At 43.4% G+C, this 19787-nt stretch overlaps 1 protein-coding gene across 20 annotated transcripts in view; it reads left to right on the top strand.

The window, feature by feature from the left end:
• The window catches only part of LOC310681635 (uncharacterized protein), a 192608-nt gene that overhangs the window by 62515 nt on the left and 110306 nt on the right, over nt 1–19787 (top strand). For 4 of the 20 annotated variants that reach the window (XR_014513432.1, XR_014513433.1, XR_014513434.1 and 1 more), the window contains one exon: nt 1042–1336. The exons of 9 other annotated variants lie outside the window; for them this stretch is intronic. The gene's annotated coding sequence lies outside the window, so the exon portion shown is untranslated. Of the gene's footprint in view, nt 1–1041; nt 1337–2342; nt 2462–4894; nt 5248–12977; nt 13092–19787 lie in introns of those variants that run through there. 7 more of the 20 variants (XR_014513426.1, XR_014513430.1, XR_014513428.1 and 4 more) reach the window with 6 other exon arrangements.

Below are 19787 nucleotides of genomic sequence, written 5' to 3'. Positions count from 1 at the left end.
ATTGTCTGACATTCAAGTTGATTTCCCCACCCCTAAGAGCCTAGCATCCCCAGGACTGTCCATGCTTCTGAACTCTTTGTAATAATGACTCAGGATTTGTGGTATCAGAAGTGACAATGATGGGCCCTCCTAGCGTTCCTAATTTCCAGGGACAGTGCCGGATCTACAGAAGCCATCCCGGTTTCTGATTTGATTCCAGAATGTCCCACTTTTGCTAAGGACGTCTCTATTTTCATCAGAAAAATGTTGGACGGTATGGTAGGACATCCCTATTTTCATCAAAGAAATGTTGAGCTAAGGAGATAAGTAACTATACAACTGTTAGAAGACATCTGAAGGCAGCACTGTATAGGGAAGGTGTGGTTTTTTTAGTGTTTTATTATTTTTTTATATATTTTGGAAGTTGCTCAGAGTGGCTGGGGCAACTGAGTCAAATGGGTGGAGTATAGATAATCATGTTGTTGTTGTTGTTGTTGTTGTTGAATAGGACATCCCTTTTTTCATCTGCACAGCCCCATGCCACAAAGTCTATGCCTATCACCCATATCACACATTAGGGTATATATAAATATATTGGCGGCTCTATATACATGACATGGGGCTGTTCTTTTCTGCCATACAGGTGACCTGGAGAATACTAGAAGGGTGTTCTAAGTCCGGGCTTGGGCCAAGCAACAGCTATGGTTAGGCAAAGAATTATAGACACCGAGAGACAACAGGACTGTTTAAGGTGCTCCGATTACAAAATTGTAGAAATCACTAGCTATATAGCTGCTCCAGCAGCATACCTCTTTTTTTCTTGTATCCAAAAATGCAAGAAGGGCTTTTAAATTTGCCAGAAGCTCGGCTCTGCCCTCGCCGGTCTTGGAAGGATCCCATATGACCAGAGAATTTGTGCCCGTCCATTGGGGGATATAGGAAGCCCTGAACACATATTTTTTAGATGTCCCTTTTACGATGAGGCATGTAGAGAAATCATTGACTCCCTGCTGGCGAGGCTTGCTGACCTCCCGGTAAAGCAAAAATTCAATCTTCTGTTAGGCAAAGACCACAAGACGACCCAGATTGCGGCCAGATTCTGCGCATAGATCTCTAGGCACAGACCATCCCCTGATTCAATCTAGTTTGTTAAGAAAATTCCCCAACTCGGATCCATGGGCGACTCTGGGTCATTTCTCTAAGGTAGTCTATCTTAAAGTTTTTATGTGTTTATACGCCTATCACACTTTTAAACTAAAAATCCATTGTTGTATATTGTTTTAAATGTTTGTTTTGCTATTGGGATTGTAGTTCCATTTGTGTTTCACAAGCTGGTCTCTGACCGTAATAAATTTCATGTTCATGTACTAGAAGGGTGAGGTTGGGGCTTGAGCCATTTACAGTAAATAAATCTTCAGAGCCTGATTTGGAGGCTCAGCCTATCAATGACGTTCATGGCTACAACCCACCTTTAAGGATGAAAACAGCAGAAAGTGAGTGGTCTAGTGTTGCCTGCTAGCCTTCATTTTAAGAGCAGTACCAGATTTACATATAAGCTAAACAAGCTATAGCTTAGGGCCCTGCTCTCTTGGGGGCCCCCAAAAAATTGAAGGAGAAAACAAACCTGGTTGTGCATTTCCAAAATATAAGATAAAAAACAAATAAAATAAAATACAGCAGCAATGTTTTATGTTGTGTAGGCGCCTATGATGTAGGTAATGGGCTCCACCTGCTAGCCTGCTCCCTAAAATATCACTGGTTTGCTCATTTCTGTATATAGGGTGCCTACCTTCTGCATGGACTGGTTGCCTGGCAACATGGGCAAATGGCTTTAGATACCTATTAGGTCTATAAAATACCATATAGCATATATTCAACACAAAAAAGCAACAATTTGTTGTTGACAAAGGACAGCTGGACATCTAAAGAGCCCCATTACCTTCAGTAGCTTAGGGCCTCATCAAACCGAAATCTGGCCCTGTTTAAGAGTCATGGCCCAATACCTAATACTGTTGAATATTTTGAAAGTTTACAAAGGTAAAATTGGGATCACTTGTCCCGCCCACTATTTTTATCTCTGGCCCCACCCATCACTCTCATGAGGCACCTAGATATTTGTCCAGGGGCTAAGAAAATGTTCTACAGCCCTGCCCTAATATAAAGACATTGGAACATGACTGCTCCACAGAATCCACACAATATCCATTTCTAAAGAGAAATAATTACTTTTCTTCCCATTTTGACCCTGCAACCTCTATCTACTGGGTTATTTTCAAAACTAAAGTAAGGATAAAGCAGATAAAGGGTCACTATTTATTATAAAATAAAGGGAGTTAATCGGCTTCTCTAAATTAAACCTACAGGAAGATGCATTTAAGTATCCCAACTGTGAATTTCAGGAAGAGCATTGCAAATCATGCTGGATTTTTATTTGAAGAAAATAAGTAAAATGCGTACATAGAGGTATGAAATCATTGACAAGGTTAGTCCTTCCCTGCCTGCTACTGAGCAAACAAATGGGAGTATAGGGCTCCCCTACGTCCAAAAGCTTTGCCCACCCCCTCAATAGCTCAACTGCTTTTACTTGAGTAGTTGTAAGAAAGATGGATGAATCCATCCATTTCCAGCCTGTGATAATTTTGTATTTAACTATATCTTCTCCATAATTACGTTCCATTCAATTTATTCATTAAATTCTTTTTTAAAAAAGCTTTTCAAAATACAAATTACAAACATAAGAAGAAGCCTACTGGATGAGACCAGTGCTCTTTATAGTCCTATATCCTGTTTTTCACAGTAGCCAACCAATTGTGTATATTTAAATTGTCCAGAACATTCAGAGAACTGCAAAATCCAATTTGTAGCTGTTTTGATCCACACAAGTTTATCTATATCTGTTAAGGGTAGCATAAATTGAGTGGTTAATCTGGGCAAATGAGCACATTATCCAGTTTCCAAGAAACATCCCCCCCCCCTCCATTCTTGTTTAGAAGTGTTTGATCCAGTCCAGTCCAGTGCTTCTGGCCCACTGCCTAATCTTGTTGTTGCTTAGTCATTTAGTTGTATCTGACTCTTCGTGACCCCATGGACCAGAGCATGCCAGGCACTCCTGTCTTCCACTCCCGCAGTTTGGTCAAACTCATGCTGGTAGCTTCAAGAACACTATCCAATCATCTCGTCCTCTGTCATCCCCTTCTCCTTGTGCCCTCCATCTTTCCCAACATCAGGGGATTTTCCAGGAAGTCTTCTCTTCTCATGAGGTGGCCAAAGTATTGGAGTCTCAGCTTCAGGATCTGTCCTCCAGTGAGCACTCAGGGCTGATTTCCTTCAGAATGGATAGGTTTGATCTTCTTGTAGTTCATGGGACTCTCAATATTCTCCTCCATCACCATAATTCAAATGTATCAATTCTTCGGTGATCAGCCTTCTTTATGGTCCAGCTCTCACTTCCATGCATCACTACTGGGAAAACCATAGCTTTAACCATACAGACCTTTGTTGGCAAGGTGATGTGTGGTGTAGTGGTTAAGAGTGGTAGTCTCGTAATCTGGGGAACCGGGTTCGCGTCTCCGCTCCTCCACATGTAGCTGCTGGGTGACCTTGGGCTAGTCACACTTCTCTGAAGTCTCTCAGCCCAACTCACCTCACAGAGTGTTTGTTGTGGGGGGGAGGGAAAGGAGAATGTTAGCCGCTTTGAGACTCCTTCGGGTAGTGATAAAGCGGGATATCAAATCCAAACTTCTTCTTCTCTTCTTCTGCTTTTTAAGATGCTGTCTAGTTTTGTCATTGCTTTTCTCCCAAGAAGCAGGCATCTTTTAATTCCATGACTGCTGTCACCTAATCTTACCCAACCCCAATATGCCCTCCCACTGGTCAACCAAGCAGCAAGAAGAAGAAAGAGGGGCTTCAGATAAACATAAGTTGTCCTCCCCCCCCCCCCACCGCCCAAAACCAAGTTCTGTTCCTTTTTTACCATTCCCGGCTGCTCCACAGTTAGCTGAGCAGTGCAAGTAGGATTTTATGGAGAAGAAAGTTTTAAACCTCCCAGCCCCTCATACAATACAGATGGAAACTCCTGTCCCCCATACGGCTATTAAGTTTAGGGGGAAGGCTGTTGGAGATTACGCATAATAGCCAGCAAATGTATATAATTCAGTCCCATTTCCCAAGACCTGTTGGAGATTATGTATAATGACTGGGAAATGTGGACAATAACCTCTTCATGGAAGGGTTAGGCACACATTCTCCCTGAGGCCTGGTGAATGTGCACAGTAGCTGGTTTACTTTTCTTCGAAAGAGCTCAGGACAGCATACAACATTTTCTTCTCAATCTTATCCATAAAAAGAAAAGAAAAGAATGAATGATTTTTTAAAAAAATTGTCAATGTGTGTGGCATTTCCATTTTGAGCTAATTTTTGCAAAGTCAAGATTTTCACCTCATGGCATAAGTGTGCTTTGGTCCCAGTTCAGATTCTTGTCCAACTTGCTTTTGCTGATAACGCTGACTGTCTCTCAAAGGCTGGCCAAATACTCTTCCAACTCCAAATTCACCTCAGTGTGCAACATCTGGTAGAACAACTCCCTTCCCTTATTGTTCTCACATGTTCCTGGTAACAACTCATAACAGTTCTCTCGCTTTGTTAGAAAAAACTCAGCTGTGGTTGCAAATAAAATGTTCATGACTCTCGGATCCCGGCCTTAAGGCATATGTGTATGTACTGCTTTGACTCCATCCATTCCACTTGGGTTAGAGCACATAGATGAAATTCTGCTCAGAAAGTAGTGTTCACAGGATCTGGAGCATGAAATGTTTTATAATGAAACTCTTATCAGCGTTAAATTTGTGCTTAGACTGACCTATCTCTGTCTACCATCCAATCATAAAAGTGCGGGCTTTTTTGTTTTTGTTCACAGGCCTTTCTTAAAGGGAAGAAGCAACATCACAAACAATTTAATGCAGAACAGAAAAAAATAATTTGCCGAAAAGTTAACACTTCCAGTGGAAATAGAAGATAAAAAATGCGCTCCATTGGCAATGGCAACAAACAGATGCTTCTTTCCCTTTAGATCTCTTTGTTCCGCTAAAGCTCATACATTCTTGCTGTCTGTACCGATTAATCATCAGAAGTGAATAACAGGCCCATTTCAATAAAAATCCAATATACAAAACAAATCACAGTTACGTAGCTGCCTATATGCAGGAGCTCCTTAATTTGACAACCATTGTGCGGCTCTATGTTCCATTTAATTAAAAGCTTAGTCAAACAGATCTGATTTCAGTTCAGTCAAAATTGCTATTTTGTATTGATGTATTTGATTTTTTAAGGGTATAATGAAGACGGGGTGCATAGTTGCTAAATGGCTTAAGCTTGATGAGCTCAATCAGAACTTCAGCATTACTAACAAAATAATATTCCTCTATCTTGCTGTCCAGAGAAGTCGATAAGAAATTATGCAAATAACACAGGCTTGAGCTGAAATGGAAATCATGCTGTAGCATATTAGTAGCGACAACAGCAATTTCCTTAGCTCCATTTGTGAAACATCCCCCCCCACTTGAAAAAGTGCTTTTGGCAATTTTGTAGCAGCAAAAGGCTGGGCCAGATATGCACATTCATCACAGGATGGCTTCAGCATCACGTGGTGACTTCAGTGTTAAAGGCAGAAATTTGAATGTTATCCATCAATTCAAGCACATCGTTTTCTTCAATGCAATTAAGTTCACAAATTCTATGACCGATCCCTTCAGAAGATTTGCTCCTAATTGTCCTCACAGCAACTCAAGTGGGGGTGCTCACATACCTACACGCTCCTGGGCAATATACTTGCCCCATCCTTAAGAAATAAAAAAAACTAATACAGTTGTACCTTCAAAGTTGAACAGAATCCATTCTGGAAGTCAGTTCGACTTCCAAAACCAAATCATGGCTTCTGATTGACTGCAGGAAGCTCCTGAAGCCAATCAGAAGCTTTAGAAGTCCCATCAGATGTTTGAGTTCCAAAAGAAAATTTGCAAACCAGAACAATCACTTCCGGGGTTGCGGTATTCGGGAACCAAAATGTATGCGTTCCAGGGCGTTTGACAAACAAGGTATGACTGTATAAGGAATATCTGAGATGCACATGATAGACTCCCTGAAGCCCTTGAGATTGCTACAATCCAGCAACAATGGGTCATCCACCGAGACTAGGCAACCCTAATGTTCCATCTCTGAAACTCAGTAGGTGTAGACACTCTTTGGAGAGAAGACTTCCTGCCCTTCTTCACCAATACACATTGCCCTGAGATTCTTTAAGGAAGGGTGAGATAAAATGTGACTATTCAATAAAACACTTGCAGAAAGGATCTAAGGGAGCCTTCAGAGTGGTGTTTAATTGCAAGTGTATTCTGAAACATGTCCCTTGACATAATAATGGTGCATTAGTGATGGATTTGCTCTGCTTTGGTTTGTTCTGCAATGCTTTCCCAGTGCTACCACATTATTGCTCTCCGGAGAGGGGCTGTGGAGCAGCAGGAGGACAAAAATAAATCAAAACTTTTGTGGTATAAAAAGTTATGCAATTTCAGCAGGAAACTATGGAATATGCATTGATTGGAAAGGAAGCAGGGTGACAGCCCCAACACTTTCACAGGTGCAAATATTATTCAAAGTGAGATCATGTATGACTGCCCAGATAGCGTTGTGAGCACAAATCATCATGAAAGCATAATAAAAAGGACATCAGTAGGGACCTTAAGGCAGTCTATAAGTTTTTCTGCTTAGTGAGTGAGTAGGAATTGCCATCAGGCTAGCAGAAGCCTAAGGGAGGTAATTCAGTGAATGCAATCCAGGATTAGAGGTTGGAAAATACAGAGACCAAGGCAATGGTACCAGTCTTCAAAAACAATTTATTTCATTTATGCAAGAGATCTCAGTCACACAACACATTCACACAAACTCTGCTGAAGTGTAGTTACCAATGATAAAAGGAGCAGGAGGCAGGGATCACCCTCTTAAATAAATATTTGCAAAGGCTTCATCACAGCAGTTCACAGAGATTTGCTCCCCCTCTTATACAGAAGCTGTAAGCATGCAGGACCTCTTTCACGTGGATACACAGCGAATGTCGAATGTACGACCATTTTCTACAAATCACATTCTACTAATGTTGAATGTGTGTCCATGTCAAATATGCACCCACTAGCAGATATAACGAGTGGGCACATAGGGGGGCATGGTCAGTGGTGAGTTCCCATCACTACCTCACAGGTTACCTGAACACAAAGGAGGTTTTGTGTGAATGGGACCAGTTTTCAGGAGAAACAGGAAGTGAGAGGGCACAAGTGTTTCCTGTTTGCTTTACAACACGGCCACATTCAAAACTGCTGTGTAGCTGTGTGCCCAGTAAAGTTGTGTCATTATTAAAGGCTTCTGTGATCTCTTGAGTCTTGAGGGCAATATCATAGCAGCAATCTATGACAGCTGCAATTTCCTTTTTGCCCCCAGTTGACCAAACCAATTGAAGTGGTTTGAGGAAGGACATCAAATTACATTTCAGAGATGACTCTTACCCCCCAGGAGCCTGGCCAGATTTTACACATCCAGAAATCCATGTTGGTGCTGATGAGGGAAATGGAATTTGGGATTCTTTATTTCCCACCCACCACATAGTATGTGAGCAGAATCAGAAATAGCTTCCAGTATTTGTTCAATTCCCTATACAATTTCCACCTCTCGTTCTCCTTTTTAGCTTGGAGAATCCATATATACATTTACTTCATGTTTGATTTTCTTTCCCCATGCAGTTTCCTCACTTTCTGTACAATAATGTACTTTGTTTGATTAATGAAGGTGAAATTGCCTTAATTGACTCCATTTCAGATGTAAAGCTCTCATGGGATATATTTATGAGCTGCAAGCTCTTTTATGCAGCCTCATATCATGTTTCTACACTTAAAAGCTATCAGCATGGTTTTGGCATCAACTGTCATTTCCACTGAAGAGATGGCAGGAGAAAAATCAGTTCAGTGCAGACTGTTGCTAGGCTCCTATGAAGATAAACTTGTTCTGCTCTGGGTGCAGAGCAGCATAAACATGGAGGGAAGAGAAAGAGAGAGAGAGCTCTTGTCTTTCCTTTATAGCACTATGGGATAGAAAGAAAGGCATGTGAGTTGACTTAACAGAGAATATATTTTAAGGATAGGAAAACTATAAATTGATATGGTGACAGATCTTAGCACCTCTTAGATCGAAGGTGTTGTAGTACAACAAATTTCTAGAGGGTCACAGGTTAGCACCTCTGATTTAGAGTGTTGAAATGACTTTGCATAAAGTAAAGGGTAAAGGGACCCCTGACCATTAGGTCCAGTTGCGGACGACTCTGGGGTTGCGGTGCTCATCTCGCTTTATTGGCCGAGGGAACCAGTGTACAGCTTCCGGGTCATGTGGCCAGCATGACTAAGCTGCTTCTGGCGAACCAGAGCAGCACGTGGAAAGGCCGTTTACCTTTCTACCGGAGCGGTACCTATTTATCTACTTGCACTTTGTGCTTTCGAACTGCTAGGTGGGCAGGAGCAGGGACCGAGCAACGGGAGCTCACCCCATCGCGGGGATTCAAACCACCGACTTTCTGATCGGCAAGCCCTGGGCTCTGTGGTTTAACCGACAGCACCACCCATGTCCCATTTGCATATAGTAATTTCTTACAATCCCTACAACTGTGTAAGGTAGTTCAGCATTGTTATCCACATATTGAGGATGAAGGAGAGTTTCTTGCCTAAGGCTAGTTGGGATCATAGCTGTCAATGTTTCCCTTTTTCAAAAGGAAAATTCCCTTATTCCGAATAGGATTCCTCCCAAGAAAAGGGAAAAGTTGACAGCTATGGTTGGGATATTGGGTGGGATTTCAGTCTCTACCAGTGTAATTCTATACAAGTCTGCTCAGAAGACCCAAAGTAATAGATTTTTTCCACTCCCCATCACACAAAATTTGAGGATAATCTTCATGGATCTTCTCTCTAAAGCCTGGTAAAAATGTAGGTGAAAAGTATACAGGATGCAGAAAAAAATGTTAGCAATATTCATTGTGTGAGGATTAAAATATTGTTAGCACTTTTCGTCGTAAAAGAAGAACTATGCTATCACTCTGATTGTCATATCAATGTCAGCTCCAAGTGGAAATGCCGCTTTGGGTACAGGCTGTGTGCAATTGTTACAATTAAAGCCCTGCTATTTTAAATATAAAGAATGGGTATAATCAAATGATCAGTTTAAAGCCTGCCAGCAGCTAGCCGGGGTACCTGCTATATGATATTAAATTAATTTGAATCAAAGCTTTTGCAGAGCCAGAAACTGTTGGATCTTCAGTTTGATATGATCTAATGTGTGAATGCCAAAAGCTTGACTTGGTGTGCTGTTAGAGCAGGAATTAATTGATGCTGATACAGATTATATGGGAGCACACAAAAAGAGGAGGAATGGACAATCTTTCTCAATAATAGATTGATGTTGTGCAGGTGTATAATTGTATCTGGCATCCTGGCTTAGTGATGAGGATTGTTCTTGGTTCATGCTTGCTTGCAGCCATTTTAGATTAAGTGCAATTATGGAGTGTACATCAGATGGAAATGTTAACATAAGGTCTAATTCTGCTGCCTTTTCTCCAATTCACTTCAATTGGTTCGGTCAGCTAAAGCAAGATAAATGGGCAAAAAGATAATAAGAAGTGAGTAAGCATGGAGCAGGGTTGTAAATACTGAGGACTCCTTCACACATTATGTTTTTCTTCTACGCTTAAATATAGGAATCAAGTTAGGAAAATGATATGCAAATTTTTTTACCGAGGAGCATGGAAAAATGTACATGTTTATTTCGATGTCATTTGAAATGTATCATTCACTAACTGAGCAGATGTTTCACCAAACAGCTTGGGGTGAAGACAGAGGCAAAGTTGGTGTTGAGCAGTTCCAAATTCTCTCTGTCACCCAATAGTATTTCTACATCTTCTCCACATAGAGGACTTACTACTTGTTTGTACTTCGTTTTCCTTTGAACCTAGCCAAATAAACTTTTTGACAATTATTTTTAACCTCTCTTGCAAACCTGAGCTCATTCTGAGCTTTGGCCCACCTGGACTTCTGCCTGCAACTATTGACTACTTGTGTATACTTTTCTTTCCCCTTTGTTCTATTTCTTATATTGGTCTCTTTAGGTGTCTCCCACTTTTCCTTCTTGTTGGAATTGTCTGCATTTGTGCCTTCAACATATCACCTTTAAGCAGTGCTTTTTTCTAGGAAACTAAGTGCCTGTACTCACCAAGAAGTTGTTGCAGTGTCACACTTTTTAACAACAAAAAGAGGTGCCGGTACTTTGTACCCTTGAGTACCCCCTGGGGAAAAAGCACTGCCTTTAAGAAACTCCCATCCATCTTGGATTCCCTTCCCCTTTCTGACTGTCGGATCTCACCCAGTTGTTCTTGAAGCTATTTGAAATCAGCCTTATTAAAGTCCAGGGTGCGTGTCGAACTACACTTAGCTTTCCCTTTTCTCTGTATCGTGAAACGCAAGAGAACATGATCAATTCCTCCCAAAGTACTTCCGGTACTTCCACTTTGTAAATCGATTCCTCATGGTCCAAGATAGATGATCCCCTTGTTCCACCTTCTTGGAAATGAAATTCTGTATTAGGCAATGGAGGAATTTGTTGGACCTAACATTATTGGCAGAGCTTGAGTTCCAAGAAATATTGGGTAGTAAGTCTCCCACGATTACTATGGCTCTCCTTTTTGAATTTTTTGTGATCTGTTGTAGAAAGGCATAACATCCAAGTATTCAAACTGACTTGGAGGTCTATAGGAGTCACCCACAGTAAAGTCACTGTTGTTTCCCTTACCATTTTTAACCATACTTTACTCTGCCTTCAATGCTCCAGGTCATGGATCTCTTCCCAAATGGACACATCCTTTGCATATAATGCTACTCCTCCTCCCTTCCTGTTTGGTCTATTCCTTTTGAATGGTTAACTCAACAGTAAGGCTGCAATCCTATACACACTAACAAACTCACCTGTTAATTGGGTCTTATTTGTTAGTTGCATAGGATTGCACCGCAAGTTGCATTTTGTTAAGCGGCACCTAGGAAATTGTGTTTAGGATTGCAGAGTAAATGGGAGATTTCTTTCAAAAGAACATCTGTAACCAGCAGTAATGAAGCATTGTGTTACGTTTACTTGGGACTGTTATCGATCAGCTCCTTAAGCCGGTGCTACTCACAGAACTGGCTGCAGGGAGCCCATTAACCTTGCTCTTCTAAGGCCCCCCTTGGTGCTGGTCGATTCTGATTTTGGTTGATAGTCCTAATGGAGTTGGATGTTCTCTTTCTATAAAGGACTTTTCCATGTACTGTCACGGCACATTAAAGGAACTTGTTTTTTTGTTTACATAACACTGATGATATTAAGGTACGCATAGGCAAGATAATAACATTAAGGTTGTAAACCATCCATATTTTATTTACTGGTGACAAAGACGTACTGTAGGGTTGTGCAGCAAGATTCAGCTTGAACCTCAATTCATTGTTGCTCTTGTTTAAAAAGTCTACCTTAATTCGAAGCACTTGGAGGCAGTGCCGTAGCTTGGGTTGTCAGCACCCGGGGCAAGGCAAGTAATTTGCACCCCCTAACCCTGGGCAAGGCAAGTAATTTGTGCCCCCCCCCGCTGCACTGTCCCTCCCCCAGATAGTCCCTCGCTCTCTCTCCGCACCGCACCACACGCCTGGCACCCTCCCCTCCACAGTGGGCGGCGACCCGGCGGCTCGGATCGGATTTGCACAGCCAGCACTGCAGTGAGAGAGAGTGAGTGAGCCAGGTAGGGGCAGAGAGCTGCGAGTGCGAGCATGCCCCCCCCCAGATGTTGTGCCCGGTGCGGCCGGCCCCCCTTGCACCCCCCACGCTACGCCACTGCTTGGAGGGGCTGCCCTATTTATCACGGAATCCGAGACCAAATTCATTTTAGAAAAATGACGTGTCATCCCCTGTCCTGTTACTATGGGGATAGTCAGTAACTTTCCCCACTTTTTCTAAAGGAAGCTTACAAAATATTTTAAATGCAATAAAATGCACACTGATACAATAGTATTTATCGCTTAATATTTTAAATCTCTGACTACAATTGGCATATATGATTTCCTTCCAATAAATGCCTTCTACAGTCAGCACCTTGAATCCCTAATGCCTCCATTTTGGAATGTTTCGGCTCCCAAACGCCAAAAACCCAGAATTAAATTCTCCGGTTTTCAAATGTTTTTTGGAAGCTGAATATCCGAAGCGGCTTCTGCTTGAGTGTAGGAAGCTACTGTAACCAATAGGAAGACACACCTCAGCAGGAAAGCAGCAGAAATATAGATGTATGGACTCCAGCCAATCGAGAAGCATGGGTACCCCCCACAAAAATTTATAATCCGGAAAATAATTGGATTTTATGATGTGGATTGATATAATTTGGACTAGTCGGTATGATATGTGTAATTTGGTAATTCGGTAAATGGAAACTTAATAAAAATCATTTTTTAAAAAAAGAAAAAAGGAAGACACACCTCGGTTGTCAAACACGTTGGAAGTCGAATGGGCTTCCGGAATGGATTACATTCAACAGCCGAGGTTTGACTGCATACTTATTACTGGGTGGGTGGACAGGTCTTTCCTGTCCAGTGTGGTGTAGTGGTTAAGAGCGGTAGTCTCGTAATCTGGGGAACCGGGTTCGATTCCCCGCTCCTCCACATGCAGCTGCTGGGTGACCTTGGGCCAGTCACACTTCTTTGAAGTCTCTCAGCCCCACTCACCTCACAGAGTGTTTGTTGTGGGGGAGGAAGGGAAAGGAGAATGTTAGCCGCTTTGAGACTCCTGAAGGGGAGTGAAAGGCGGGATATCAAATCCAAACTCTTCTTCTTCTTCTTCTTCCTGAAGTAACCGAGTGATAATAGCAGCTATTCTTAAAAAAATAATTTTGTGTTGCTTTATAGGGATGTGATATCTACTTGTTACTTTGCACGATAACCCACTCTGGTCATTGAAATGGATAACCTGCAGCCATAATGTCCCAGCCAGGTGGGCGGGGTACAAATAATAAATTATTATATTATTATTTTAGTGATGTGTTTTCCATCAGCCTACTAGGTGGAGAAACAACAAATTGAACACTTTGCCATAATAAAAAGAAGGTGCTTGATATTTTGCTTGGTAACATCCACAACACACATCTAAAGAACATTTAATATGCATGTTTTCCCCTTCCCACAAGAATTATGGGAGCTTTAACTTCTTAAGGATGCTGAGAATTTTAGCTCCATGAGGGGTAGATGATGATGATTAGAATTTGTATACTGCCATATACCCACAGGTCTCAGTTTCACATATTCGTTGAGGGAAGCTAAGTGTTTTAAATGTATAGAAATACCTCCGTGAATGTCCGCCTTGTCTAGCATCCATTCCGGCGAATGTTCGCGGCAAACCCAGAAGTACCGGAACGGGTTACTTCCGGGTTTGCTGCTCATGCATGCGCAGACATGGCGCTTTGCCCTGTCCTTTTTGGCTAGAGGTCGGAGCTCTGGAACGGATCCCAGTCGCAAAACAAGGTACGAGGCTAGGGCTTGCTGATCAGAAGGTTGGCGGTTCGAATCCCCGTGACGGGGTGAGCTCCCGTTGCTCCGTCCCTGCTCCTGCCAACCTAGCAGTTCAAAAGCACGTCAAAGTGCAAGTAGATAAATAGGTACCACTCTGGCGGGAAGGTAAACGGCGTTTCTGCTCTGGTTCACCAGAAGCAGCTTAGTCATGCTGGCCACATGGCCTGGAAGCTGTACGCCGGCTCCCTCGGCCAATAAAGTGAGATGAGCACCGCAACCCCAGAGTTGGCCACGACTGGACCTAATGGTCAGGGGTCCCTTTACCTTTTATCTAAAAGGAGGAGATAGAACTATGCATGCTGCCTTGAGCTCATTGAATGAAATGCCAAATGTAAATGAAATAAATGCATAAATAAAATGATAGCACTGAACATCTGTAGAATGCTTTCAGTTGTTTAAAGTGCTCTGCATGTTTCATCCTTACAACAAGCCTGCAAGGCTTGCCAATATTTCCAGCTACCATATATTACAGTCAGGGTGAGGGGGCACTGAAAGGGGATGGCTTGTCATTGGCTTGTCTCAGATGGCCTAGGGTTGTATCTAATGCTAATCCCACTCAAAGTTATGCACATGACCAACAGGTTCATTAACTTGCATGTTTCTACTCTGCGTGTGGCTACTGTTAAATACAACCCCTAGTGGATTCATGGTAGAGGAGTGATTTAAAGCAGTGACATCCTGATTACCTTGTTAGCAACTAAGGAATAAATATAAGTGGAATAATAAAAATAGGAGGTGCTGGCTTTTTGCAAGAAAATAGAGGGCATTTTCTTTTGGATCAGGTTGCTAACATCAAGGGATGTTGTAATATGTCAAGCTTGATGCATCTGATCTAATGGTGGTGATGCTAATTAAAAACGCAAAGCAGTAAGTTGCTATCAAACGTATGATACTTGATCCGGTGACAAATTCTTGAAAGATAATTTACTTTTTCTAATTAGCTGGGCTCCCAATTTTTTAATTACAAAATGTAATGCCAGATTTGGAAGAGGGAAAGAAATGGAGGTGCACAGGGCTCTAATTTGATTTACCATATCACAATATCTAATTATGGTGTGTATCTATTAACATATTTGCATCTGAATTTTACAATTGGATCATCATGCTTCTGACCCATGTATTGGGTCAAAGACTTACACATTTTTCTATGAATAATCTGGCCCTATTAACTATCAAATTCTGTCTGAGGACATCTCTATCACCAGGGACAAAAGAACTCAGACAGAAACTTATTCTTAGCTGTCAATGGGTGTTTGCATAAAATCAAGATGCTATGGATGTTGCACGAGTATGGTGCTACAATTAAATCTGAAGCCTAAAGTTTCAGTGTCTCTTCCCATTTCTTTTTTTGAGTCAGGCTTTTTAGATTCATAGAATCACAGAACCGTAGAGTTGGAAGGGACCCGGAGGGTCATCTAGTCCCACCCTCTGCAATGCAGGAATCAACTAAAGAGTCCATGATAGATGGTGTCAAAGGGCTGTCAGGAATGCAGGTTCATCCACCGGTCAGAAAGAGGAGACACGCAGTGCAATCAAGTTTAATTTACAAAAAGCAAAAACACAAGAGTTCATCTAGGCTTATATGCCCTAGTTCAGTGATTGTCAAACTTGGCCCTCCAGCTGTTTTGGGACTACAGTCCCCATCATCCCTGACCACTGGTCCTGTTAGCTAGGGATGATGGGAGTTGTAGTCCCAAAACAGCTGGAAGGCCAAGTTTGGCCATCACTGCCCTAGTTGAAGATGTTGCTGGGACTGGCCTCTGGCCACTCCCTCCCACTCTGGCCCTCTCCCAATGGACTCATCCCAAGCAGCCACAAACTCTGGTGAGGGTGAGGGATCCACCTCTGGGCCTGCCTGGCCAATTGCTCAGCAGCATGCAAGGCTCTTCATGATCTGGGTATCAGTGGAGGAGGAGAGATGGCTGAAGAGGGGCTGTCCAGCTGTTGGGCAACTGAAGCAGCATCTGGCTCCTGCTTGTCAAAGTCTGTGCTCACACTGCAACCCTTGGCACGCTACCCTGTCCTGGAACTGCTTTCACTTAGACCTCCTGCTTCCATCACCTCTCAGCTTGTTCCTTCCACAGACCAATCCTCAGTGTCCCACCACCACTGTCCTGGGTCTAAGTCTTCTTCCTCTGTGCCATCCTGGGGGGGGGGGGGTGTTCTTGGGCTGGTGCAGGCAAAGGCAAACTTGGCCCTCCAGATGTTTTGGGACTACAACTCCCATCATCACTACCTAACAGGACCAGTGGTCAGGAATGATGGGAGCTGTAGTCCCAAAACATCTAGAGGGCCAAGTTTGCCTATGCCTGGGCTAGTGTCTCCAACCACACTCCATCATCCAGGTGGACCCTGACAGATGGCCATCTGAGAAACCTCCAATGAGAGTCCACCACCTTCAAAGGCATGTGGGCAGAGGCAGGTGGGTACACTTGCCCCATGGTTTGGAGGGCTAAGCTATCTGGGGACCCCCACTAGCAGCCTGCATGACTTACACTGTCATGCCAAGAATGCCTCATGCCTCCCAGCCAACCACAGACTTAATGGGCAAAACGGCCATGGATGAAACTCTCATGCCTGTCTGTACACACTGCAAGGTTTCAACAGCAAGTGTCAGGTTGCCAGGCAAGGCTTCCCTTCCCCCTATCTAAAGCAGTCTTTTGCAGCAACAGAGAGGCTCATTGAACACAGCACAAACATTCAGTGTCCGTTCTCACTGTGCAGGTGCTCCCGGTTGAGTTCCTCCCACCTCCCTCTAATTACGTCTGTCTTCCCGTCTCCTCACCACATGATCTCTTCACCTCTGAGCCTTCTGAGAGGCTACACTATCCAGATGCCTGGCTCTCGGGCTCATGGGCTGCACACTTTCTAGCGAGGGAGATTCAACAAGCTCTCTCTCTTCCTGTTCCTCTCCCCTTGGTTGCTCTTCTCCCAGCTCAGCACAACTATAAGTTTCCGAGCAGTGCTCTTTTCCTCAGACTCAGCCCTCCAGATTTTTTGGCCTACAACTCCCATGATCCCCAGCTAGCAGGACCAGTGGTCGGGGATGATGGGAATTGTAGTCTCAAAACATGTGGAGGACCGAGTTTGAGGAAGCCTGCTCTAGGTCAATACTATCCTCCTGCTCCAGAGATGCTTCAGGATCAGGCCCTTGCACAGAAGGAGAGAGGCAGGCTCCCACCATTCTTCCTCAGGGCAATACCCTTCAGTCTGATTCCTGACCATAACCTGTGTGTACTGTGTACTGGTGCACAATGCTAAGTTAATTTAGCCAGTGGCGCTGCAATGGCATGTCTCATGGACTGTGAATCTGTTGGAGCCACATATCTGGTACCAGACCTTGAGTTAGAATGAGGCATGTAGAATTAGTTTTGCAAGATAGCTGAGAATAACAATAAATACCCCGCCCATCTAGCCGGGCCTCCCCAGCCACTCTGAGCAGCTTCCAATAGAATATTAAAAATACAATAAAACATTAAACATTAAAAACTCCCCTAAACAGGGCTGCCTTCAGAAGTGCATGACAGATACATGATAGATTAGTGTAGAATTGAACAGTGCATAAAATGTTTTTAAACTTTCTTTCTTTCTTCTCTCTAACAAGATTCCCACTTAACAAGACAAGCTCTGCATGGGCCTTGCTGTTTTTGGTTTGGTGAATCTCAAATTGTGAAGGCTAGTTAGATTAGAACAGGGGTCTGCAACCCGCGGCTCCGGAGCCGCATGTGGCTCTTTTACACCTTTGCTGCGACTCCGGGGCGGATACTAGCGAGGGGAGGAGGTGCATTGTGCGCCCCATCACTCCCCACTGTGGCGGGCGCTGTACTGGCTGTGACGTCGCATGGGGGCGGTGCGTGCATTAGTCACGCACCGTCCCAACGTCACCTTCCCACCCGCTGTCAGATAGGAGGGCAGCGGCGCACATGCTTTAAATGTCGCAATGGTTTTGTGGCTCCCAGGTTTTTTTTTCTTCGGAAACAGGTCCAAGTGGCTCTTTTTGTCTTAAAGATTGCAGACTCCTGGATTAGAACATTGTACAACTGGCCTCTCAAGTGAGAAGGTGGCATAAGGGCATCACACCAAGTTTCTCCAAGAGGATCACATGCTTTCCAACAATTTCTTTGGGGTTAAGGTTACCAGTGTGAGTAGCATAGTTTTTCCCAACCCCCCCTCCCTTGCCCCCTTGCTGTTGTTTCAAATGGCAGCAACTGCATTAGCAATCCAATCACCATTTATATCAACAATACCCTGCCCCTAGTGCCATTATTGGGCGTGGAAAGCAGGGGCTGTCACCCCCCCCCCCAAAATGGAGAGTATTGTGAGAAAATTCTGCAAAGTGTCCTTCTTTGGGGGTGAAGGGATAGGGGTGAATGAGAGAAATGAACATCTCAGAATTTTCTCAGAAAAAAAGTATTCTGATGAACTTAGGCTTAGTTCTACTTCAGATACAGTTGGACACTTCTGGTCAACCTTTAGAAATAGCCAAGACTTTTCAATTTCCTGTGCATGGTGGCATTGAAATGAAAATACAGGTTTTTTTCTGCTCAGAACCAGGTGTTAAAATAGAAAATGGGGAATTCCCTCAGCTTCCTCAAACATGATACCCTCCAGATGTGTTGTGCTACAACTCCCATCAGCTTCACGCAGCATGGCTGATCATCAGGGATTATAAAGTTTTTTATCCAAGACAACTGGAAGACAGCAGACAATTTCCCTGCTGCATTGATTATTGCATGTTCAAAATGCTGAACAGAAAAGCTGTACTAATGCCCCCCTCTTCTCCCAGTTATCATCAAGTCATAGAAATGAGTTCTGTTGTGTCAGTTATTAGGTAAAGGTAAAGGTATCCCTGCCCGTACGGGCCAGTCTTGACAGACTCTAGGGTTGTGCGCCCATCTCACTCAAGAGGCCGGGGTCCAGCGCTGTCTGGAGACACTTCCGGGTTATGTGGCCAGCGTGACATCGCTGCTCTGGCGAGCCAGAGCTGCACACGGAAATGCCGTTTACCTTCCCGCTAGTAAGCGGTCCCTATTTATCTACTTGCACCCGGGAGTGCTTTCGAACTGCTAAGTTGGCAGGCGCTGGGACCGAACAAAGGAAGTGTACCCTGCCACGGGGATTCGAACCGCCGACCTTTCGATCGGCAAGCCCTAGGCGCTGAGGCTTTTACCCACAGCGCCACCCACGTCCCATGTCAGTTATTAAGGTGCCAATAAACTGAATTAATCTAACTGTGCAGGCACGCAGCCCAAATCTGGGAAAGGCTACTTTGTCTTTAAACTGCTGCAGAGGGGGGAATTAGAGATTTTTAAAGAAAAATGAGATGCAAAACAAGTTGCATATTCGTATGGGCATGTTTCAGTGGGAAAAACATGAAATATACACCCAACACTGAAACATCAGTTTCATTCACTTGTGCTAGCCCTATGAACAGTCCTTGTTAATCTGTCAGAAGCCTTTAGATCCCAGCAGTTGGAGAGTCATGCTATTACTGACCATTCATTTTGTATTTCTGCCATTTCTTGACTACTAATGGGGTTCTACCAATGCGTTGGTGTGAATTTGAGGTTTCAGCAGGGCCGGCAATTGAGATCGGAGTGCAATGCTGGTGGTGCACATTTAGGGGTCAATGTATAATAAAATTTCATGAAACATATAAACATTTGCCTTTTTTCTTTTCTGCTGATCTGCAGCAATGGACAACATTGGATACTGTAAACTGCAATCTGCCTGTTTAGATATTTCACACCTGTCAATCAGAACCTCCCTCCCTGTCAGATGATAACATTGCTCAATAAGTAGTGAATTTAGTGGGTTTCCAATTTTCTGTCCTCGGGAACCATAGGAAATTGTCTGCCAGCAACCTTCTGTGTATCCTCTGTGGAACCCTTGCGTGCCATACAACTCTGCAGGATAGAGTACAAATTCAGAATACAATCGTACCTTGGAAGTTGAACAGAATCAGTTCCGGAAGTCCATTCAACTTCTAAAACATTCGAAAACCAAATTGCAGCTTCTGATTGGCTGCAGGAAGGAAACTTCAGAAAACTAAAGGAGAAACCACAAGGGATCCTCTCAATCATGGGGAACCTTCAGAATTGAGTACTTTGTAATAACTTCCTGTGGGAATTGCTCTTAAAGATTATCTAT

This window comes from Podarcis tiliguerta, assembly GCF_965153285.1.
Source record: "Podarcis tiliguerta genome assembly, chromosome: 7".
In the NCBI taxonomy this organism is placed as follows: Eukaryota; Metazoa; Chordata; class Lepidosauria; order Squamata; family Lacertidae; genus Podarcis; species Podarcis tiliguerta.
The sequence above is the reverse complement of the archived record's forward strand: the minus strand, read 5'-3'. Positions and strand labels throughout refer to the sequence as shown.